Raw genomic sequence first — 8,819 nt, 5'->3', positions numbered from 1 at the left:
ATATTCAGGAAACCGCGCAAAAATACCTTTGAATTAGTAGGCACCGTCCTTAAACAGCGTTGGTCAACAGTACCTAAGTCTAAGCTCCCATTTTAAAAAGGTTAGCTTTCAATAATTGTTGCACCGGTTTCACTTCACTTACATGAAGTAATCAGCCATCACAACTATTATTCAAAGCTAACCTTATTAAAATGGTCGCTTAGACTTAAATACTGTTGACTAACGCTGTTTAAAATGGATGTTTGGGCTTAGCATTAATTGTGACGCTGCTTACGACCAATAGTACTCACTTGAAATAGTATTTTTGGGGTAGTCCGTTTGGGGAGTCCGTCGGGGTAGTCCATGGACCGGCTGGGGGATGAGTGTTTTCGGGTCACCCTGTTGTAAGGTTAATATTTTATTTATTCGGAACTTAGTTGATGAAAATGCCCGCGCCGGGGTAGTAGCAAATAAAGTTTGCTTATCATTGGAAATAGCATTTGGTCGCTATGATATATTTTTATCATATTTAACAATCAACTTCCCTCATACTCTGTCCGCGAAGAAGAACCGATGGCAATGAACTCGTGAGAACAAAGTAGTGTAAGAAACAACTTGGATGAGACCAAGGGGATGTAACTACCTTCCCTTCCCCCCCTTCTTCTTAAGAAACGACAACGGCTACGACTAGGACAACGCCACAAAACAAGAATATCATTGGCTAAAAGATGTCAAGTTATGGTGCTGCCCGTGCGTTACGCATCTTGGGTCATATTTTTGCGTCACTCTGATTAATAACAATGCGGAATCACTAAATTTTAGGTTTTGACGACAACGCGAGCATCAGTGACACGCTCGTATAAATTTAGTTTTAGAATAATTCGCCCATGTTGAACGACGTGAACGAATGGAATAATCGCTTAAGACGTACGATGGCGCAAAGTCATATTTTTGAGGAGACGTTTTCGTCGACGCGCCGTCGTAGATTTTAAACTCCCTAGTTTCTGTAAAGGGTACATTTATGAGCCTGAAATTGAAGGCCTGAAATGCGGAAATTGACTCAGCGGAGCTCCAACGTTTGCGCTACAGGCTAAACGAAGTTGTCATAAAATGCGCGTCGGTTTTATCAGTAGAAACCTCTAAATGGGGATTTCCCATTGCAGAACACTTAACAGCATAAAATGTTCGTGCGCGGAACAGACACCTAGAACTCGTGGCAATCTGAGTTCGCTGTTATACTGGATTTGCCGGAGCATTGTGATTATCTGGATTCGCGAAATTAATGCCTGTGGTTTAGTAAATAGTGCCATGCTCCTACAAAGAAGATAAGCTTGTAGTCTGGCAATTTATATGTTGCTTATTGTGAGAGAAAGACATAAAATGTAATGAGTGAATTCCAATTTGTTTTTATTGTAGATTCGACTTATGACAATATTGCGAAATTTTCATTTTTCAACATATTGATTGCAGTGTTGTCAGTTTGTGAACTGATTCCGATAAAAATTGCAAATGTCGTACCGCAGAAGGAGACAGAACACCGCTATTGAATATTGCGTCTGCTTGTCTTATCAAGGAAGCTATTGGACTTAGAGATAATTTATTTCACGCCTTTGAACAACAATCCACCCGATTGCCTTTATTCTTCATTACATAAGGATGTCTCATGCATCCGAAAACGGAAAGAACAAACGTTTGGTTAAAGGTTCATTTGCGTTGCTCCATTTTTGGCTGCTTAATCTGACCTGTAAAGAAACGGAAACAAATGTATCACAATTGTGTCAAACTTGCATGCATCATTCTTCAGTTCGTAGGTAATTTCACATGATGCTTAACCACTTTGTTTCTGTTTTATAACCCACAGAGCAAATCTCATTTTTACTTTTGGTGGAGAGCAATGTTTGTGGGGAGTAAGGTGGGTGACGTAATGCTAGTGAATTGATATACCGCACATAGCGCGACTTTTTAAAGACCTTGAAAAATGAACATAAACAAAAATGCAAAACATTTGATTGGCTTATAGAACAAAAACAAACGAGCGCGGATTTTCATTGGGTTAGCGAACGCGGATGCAAACAACGTCATCTCTCCATGGAACTTTCTGGATAGCTTCGCTTTGACGTCATTTGAAATGCAGTAATGTGACTGGGCAATTGAACTGTTTACTGCCCAAGTTTCCTCAGCGGGAAGGAGAAGCTTTGGTTTTAATCTTGCCAAATGTTGGTCCGTGAAACAAATTGGGAATACTTTTTCAAGGTCATACGAAAGTCGCTCTATCACTGTTGTACAGTATTATGGCGGTTGACAATTCTGCGGGATAATCCTTCACATTCTTCTGGAGAAGTACATATCATCCTCAAAACGAGTTAATTTGCAGGCGTTGTAGAGTTAGTCCTTCGAAATGTCTGTCTGGTCTGGCCGGTCAATCTTGTCAAATGGAAAGCGCCTTAAGTTCACACAAATAAATTTCTGCGGAAAGGTTTAAGACAGTATTTTACTGACCTTTTCCAGCGGCCAATCGTAAAGAGCGTTTCATTTGTGTCTCATCGTCGTCATAGCCATCAGTCAAGTGTTTCTTTTCTCCTTTTTTATTGTAAATCATTCCTCTGCCTCCCCTCAACATCGAGTGTCCATTTTCCACAAATGCAAACATGACAATTACAATAACGAGGACAGTCGCTTGTGCTTTTTTCATGGTTAACGATTTGTGTGTCTGAAAAAAGGAAACGGGCATAATTGTTGCTCAATGTGCACATGCAACATTCAAGTAAAAGATTGTTTTATGTCATATTTCATCCAAAAATATTAATAACGTAAAGCATGAACTAATTATGAAGGACAGATTTTCGTTTACATGAAATCTATCTCTAAGGATAAAAATAAATTACCTCTGTATGAAAATTAGTGAGGATTTGTGAATGGTTTTTGCAGTTAAGTAACTTTGTTCACTTAAATTTAGATTAAAATGATTCGTTGCGTTGAAAAGACATATTTAAAGAAGAGAGTTGCCGCTTTTGTATCGCGGCATCTGAAACAAAAGCGGTGTTAAAAAAGTTCAAAGAAACATGATTCTAAATTGTGGATAGTTTGTTGGTGGTGAATAAATTGCTAAGCTGGTCCATTTCTGCATATTAAATGTAAATCAGGAACATTAACCTATATTTATGTATGAGATCAGGAGAAAACCGTGTAATCGTGTATGTGGTTTTAGAGTTACTATTCTAGTCCTCGTTTCTTCAATAGTAACATTTTCGGGGAAATTTACGAAAATAACTGAGATATATTTGAAGCTGTAGGTTACAGTCAATAAAAACATCGTTTGCGGTGCTCTTATATTTTCAGGAAAGCTCAGCTTCTATTCGTCATTAACGAATTTGTGATCCAAAATTGACAAAGCAGAGAAGCCTGAAACAAGAATCTGTAATAACGAATTAAATAAAACAGGTAGACCAGTCGACTTAACTGCATGCTTATTTCAGTTCGTCTGATTGGCACAAATCATGTGAGTATGATTTGGCCTCTGGGACTGATCGAAGCTCATTTTCAATAGTCAACAGTTCTTGCGCGAGGACGGTAAAGTCAGATACCTACATCCAGAACTTCCCTGTTCAGCAAAAATAACCGCTTTGCTGAAAAGTATGTCCCAGGCACGAGTGGCGTTAGCTTGCCTTAACAGTTCAGTTTTAGCTGATAACCTGTGATGTTTGCTTCGTTTTTCAATGCATATTTATAGTTTCCATGTATGAGGAAAGAAAATTCCACTTCTTGGTCGAACATGAAAGTTATTCTAGCTATGCGGGGTCTTCGACGATGTTTAGAGAATCTGGTGTAAGGAGCTACTCGTGAAATTCCGAGCAGTTCTGACTCCAGCGAATTGGTATTTAGTGTTCATGGGATCGGATGCAAAGTTTGCGCCCTTGCGTTGAAAGGATAACAAAAAGAAAACTCTTACCGCAAATAAAACTCCCCTTTCTGTGAATAAGGTACTAGGTCTGAACGCGGTGCCCGTTTGGACAAGATAGCTGATTTTAATTAAAGAAAGTAGTTTTCATAAGTTTTTAATCAAAGAAGCGGATGTGCTGTTGAGGGATTGCTTCTAGCCCAAATGAAAACACAAAAGACTATTGATTTCTTCATGCAAGAAGCAAGGAAACTTGTTTGTCCGTGTGGTTTGTTGCGGTAACTCAAGACTAATTTTTGAAGTAGGAAATGTGGATAAGAACTTCGATGTTTGCGATATTTAGAAGTCGCCTTAAAATGATAACCGAAATTCACGTTATGGACGAACACAAAAACGTAAATCTCTAGATTAAGGAAGAGACAATTGCATTGCGAGAGATTTTAACGAAAGCGCATTTGGCAAGTTTCTTTGAAAATACAAATATCAAAACTTGCATTTATGATTTGTTATGAAAGGAATGGGATGAAAAATTTAGTGCCAGCTTCGGGATCAAGAGGAGGAACATCTCTAATCTAATTCTATTCTATTGAAACTCTATTTCCAATGCATGTGTTTCTTTTCCCATAATAAAGCTTATGTTTTATCTTGCCAAATTGACAGCAAAAGAAAAGAAAAGATTTAATGATATGCAACTTGAAAAGATCGGAAGAAACGATTTTTTTAACAAAAGTTGACAATCTGCTAATGAATTAGTTTGAGAATATATTCTTACGTGTGTTGGAGAGGTTTGTCACATTCGAGATAACCAGAAGCTTAGGTGAAAGCACATGATATCTTGTAAAATTCAGTTCACAATATTTTGTTCAAAAGGAACGCTTTAGATTTTGGTTTGTTATCTCCTACTTCAAAGCATGCTTCCTCAAATACATACTAAGACATAATTATAAGAGATATTGTGGTTGGCCATTTAAATTACAGCATTTATAATAACAACCCAGTGGGGTTAACAGACGCACGGTGAATATATATGAAATTCACTTTCAGGAAGGATGTGTGGTGGATGAGCTATTGTAGCTATAAGTAGAAATGGAGGAATTCAGGCTATGTTCTCAAAATATGCACTTGAGTTTCATTTATTATCTCTTTTGAATCACTCGTTTTGTAAGTTACACTTTCGTTTCATATGAAGTCCTTTGACTTGGTGTAAAACAGATCAAGTCGCTAATCACTGTGTCGGTATTGGCATGCTTGGTTTCTTTCACTTTTTATTGCTTCTCCACCGTCCATCTGCAGAAAGAACATACATCAAAATGTGTGAACCTAAAATCTTAGGACCGATCACAGAGAGAGGACAACAGTCAGTTTTGTTTCTTTATAGAATGACCATTTCATTCATTCTTAGGTTTACCACTCCTTTCATGTTAAGTAATGGTCCGGCTAAAAAGCAGGCAGAAAAACAATAGCCCGCGGCAATAGCGTCGGTTAGTTAAAATGTGCCAACATTTTTAATCAAATTAAGTTCGGCTGTTCCCATTGGTGTAAGCAGCTAAAAACGCGAAATTTGAATTTCAATGAAAAATGTAATCGACTTGCCGTCTAAAAAATTAGATTCTGTTTCGTAGAACAAATCATTATGCCTTCAAAAACTATGTTTGTAAATATCGTCAAGATTCTATGCGCCATTTGATTGGCGCATAGAACAATGCCCAAATTTGGCCGAGAGACAGAGATCAAGGGCATGGGGAAGAAGAAATCCAAAAAAGGCTTTTTTTTCATTTTTTTCTCATCTTTTTTCGACATTTTCCGATATTAGCCAATCAGATGCCTCGATTGGAGTGAAATTAAAAATTAATATTTCGCAGCTTCTAAGTACTTTTGCCGCTGGGCTGCCTGCTTCTTAGCCGGACCATTACTTAAATATTACTGCCACGAACTTACTATCTCGTGACAGTGGCAGGCTCCAACAAATTAACACTGCCGTCGTAAAGGCAGAAAACCACGATGGCATGGCAGCCAAGTGGTTAGGGCGATAGCCCTGAGATCCGGCAATCCCGGGTTCAAGATGCGTTCTAATCACTTTTTGAATTTGATCCTGAGTAGTCCATGGTTCAGTTTCTCGGCTTCATGCACTTGCAAGTAGCCAGTTGGGAATCTTAAAAGTTTTTTCTGTTTCTTTGTTTCTGGAAAGCCCCTATAGGCAGTGGTCAATTAAGTGTGTTATTTATGTAGGGCAGAAGAATTTGCTTTAAATTTCGCGCTTGCCATGCAGTCATGTCGTGGCCTCACATTGCTTGGACGACTTTCAGAATCTATTCTGTATATTGTAATTTGAGATTAATTTGTACCAATAACAGTTCGTGTTTTCAAAGTCTTTACATAAATAACACACGTAATTGACCACTCCCTATAGGGGCTTTCCTGAAACAAAGAAACAGAAAAAACTTTTAAGATTCCCATCTGGCTACTTGCAAGTGCATGAAGCCGAGAAACTGAACCATGGACCACTCAGGATCAAATTCAAAAAGTGATTAGAACGCATCTTGAACCCGGAATTGCCGGATCTCAGGGCAAGCGCCCAAACCACTTGGCTGCCATGCCATCGTGGTTTTCTGCCTTTACGACGGCAGTGTTAATTTGTTGGAGCCTGCCATTGTCACGAGATTGTAAGTTCGTGGCAGTAAGTATTTGGTTTAAATTTCGCGCTTGCCATGCAGTCATGTCGTGTCCTCACATTGCTTGGACGACTTTCAGAATCTATTCTGTATATTGTAATTTAAGATTAATTTGTACCAATAACAGTTCGTGTTTTCAAAGTCTTTATTTTGCAGAGGTTTGCTGTCTTTTTTACATTTCATTTTTTTTTGTTAAAAGGTCTTTGTCACGGGTCTATTCATCATAATTTGCCTAGCTCTGTCAGTAACGCAACAAAGTGAAATTTTGGGGTCATTCGAAGTTGGATATTTAAGAACTTTTCAATTGTATAGCGATATCGTACGCTAACTTTGGTTCGAGAGGGAGACGCAATTAACGTTTAACATTTTTCTAACTTAAGGCCCTCGAGCCCTACCACAGAGGACAGACCCCAACACCTCGAACTCAACAGTGTTTCGGTTCCTTTACATCCCACAGGATTATGAACATTGAAGGGTTGTGAGATGGGGATCATGGTTTATCGTCCTTATCTGAGAAGACTAGAGTGTTTAACCATTTGCAGATGTCATTAACAAGGCATCACTTTATCCTCAGTTATTTAAAGACCCTGGGTGTTTGTCCCGCTGGAGTTTTTGATCCTGTGACCTCCCGCACTGCAGTCAGATGTGCAACCAATTGAGCCACTGGTCGTTCGTACCAAAACTGTCGAATAGACGAAATATTAAGATTGAAATGACCTGTAAAGATGAGTGAAACCGAAATACCTCGTTTGGAATATTTACGACGATACTCCTTGTTGAACATTTCTGGAACAAAGTCAGCATCTCGGCCGTCCGTGTGAAACGGCGCCATGTTTCTTCCAGCGCGAATCATGGATTTTCCTGACTGGATAAATGCTGTAGACATTAGTCCTATGATCATTGCTGTAAGCAACATTTTGTTCATGGTGACTTGGATACAATTAACTGAAACATTGAAAGAAGTGAATGACAGTTAAACTCTTGAGTCCGTGGGTGAAATCCTAAAGTGTGACCATTCAAATGAAAGCTACCGAGCAGTACTTTTCCGTGGTGCTGTTTATTATACTGTACAAGGTGGTTCTATCTTTTGAGTCCGTGGGTGAAATCCTAAAGTGTGACCATTCAAATGTACGCTACTGAGCAGTACTTTCCTGTAGTGTTGCTTACAATGCTATACAAGGTGGTTCTATCTTTTGAATCTGTGTGGTAAATCCTAAAGTGTGACCATTCAAGTGAAAGCCACTGAGCAGTACTTTCCTGTGGTGCTGTTTATTATGCTGTACAAGGTGGTTATATCTTTTAAGTCTGTGTGGTAAATCCCAAAGTGTGACCATTCAAATGAACGCTACTGGGGAGTACTTTCCTGTGATGTTGCTTATTATGCTGTACGAGGTGGTTCTATCTTTTGAGTCTGTGGGTGTAATCCTCAAGTGTGACCATTCAAAAGAAAGCCACTGACTAGTCATACTTTTCTGCGGTGTTGTTTAATGTGCTGTCGGTAGTCTAGTTTTGCGCTGTTGTATGGCAAAGACAAATAATCCAAGTGCTTAAGCAAGTGAAATGTGTAAAAAAAATCAAGCTTTTTTCAAGTTCTTTGTGCGCCTGCAAGAGCACATGGCCAAGAAATTAAAGTGACTGGTGATCACTTGTACCACTGGAATGACTAGGATTTTCTAGCACTACAAGTTACGCTTTGGTAGTAAAATAGAAACATATCACTATTTACCTCAGGAAGATAGAGTTCTCTTGTCTGATACCAGTTATAACTGATAGAAAGTGTTATTGACCACACCAAATGTATCCATCGTATTTGTAGCTTTTAAAACATCCTTTCAACGTGAAAAGCTGATTTTGAAAATCGATAAGACAGCGCAAATTAAAAACATTAAAATCTTGACAGCTTAGAAACATTCATAGCTGTTTAATTAATAAAATTTGACAGCATGACATGTCTCAATCGTTAGGGATCTTTTCCAATACAGTGAGGTCCCATCTTGGTTTAATGTGAAGACTAGTGTTGTCTCTTGCGTTTCCTTTAGTCTTCAATAGGCTTGTTTAATAAGCTTGTTGTATATACAATGCTTCTTCTGGAATTGATTTAATGGAAAGGACATTAGCTTACTGAAAACACAAGATCTTTTAGGATAGATTGTTGAGATGGGAACACGGCAGCTCTTTTTTTTTTTTTTTTTTTTAACACCATCTGGAGGTTGTTGATGAAACAAACCTACAGTAGGATAAATGAAAAATAAGTGTGTATTTTAATGAAT

At 38.5% G+C, this 8,819-nt stretch overlaps 3 long non-coding RNA genes across 3 annotated transcripts in view; 1 reads left to right on the top strand and 2 right to left on the bottom strand.

Moving 5' to 3' along the window:
• Positions 1-7,282, top strand: part of LOC138024149 (uncharacterized) — a 112,139-nt gene extending 104,857 nt beyond the window's left edge. The window contains exons 6-7 of the long non-coding RNA XR_011126910.1: positions 1,841-1,891; positions 7,124-7,282. This is a non-coding gene — a long non-coding RNA (uncharacterized lncRNA). The remainder of the gene's footprint in view (positions 1-1,840; positions 1,892-7,123) is intronic.
• On the bottom strand, positions 1,557-4,081 carry LOC138024147 (uncharacterized). Its single transcript, XR_011126908.1, has 3 exons — positions 3,929-4,081; positions 2,479-2,689; positions 1,557-1,721 (listed from the first exon to the last, which is right to left on the bottom strand). It is a non-coding gene; the product is annotated as an uncharacterized lncRNA (long non-coding RNA).
• On the bottom strand, positions 4,995-8,428 carry LOC138024146 (uncharacterized). The gene is made up of 3 exons (XR_011126907.1): positions 8,276-8,428; positions 7,294-7,494; positions 4,995-5,164 (listed from the first exon to the last, which is right to left on the bottom strand). It is a non-coding gene; the product is annotated as an uncharacterized lncRNA (long non-coding RNA).
• Positions 8,429-8,819: the final 391 nt, after the last annotated feature.

This window comes from Montipora capricornis, chromosome 11 (assembly GCF_036669925.1).
Source record: "Montipora capricornis isolate CH-2021 chromosome 11, ASM3666992v2, whole genome shotgun sequence".
NCBI lineage: Eukaryota > Metazoa > Cnidaria > Anthozoa > Scleractinia > Acroporidae > Montipora > Montipora capricornis.
The sequence above is the reverse complement of the archived record's forward strand: the minus strand, read 5'-3'. Positions and strand labels throughout refer to the sequence as shown.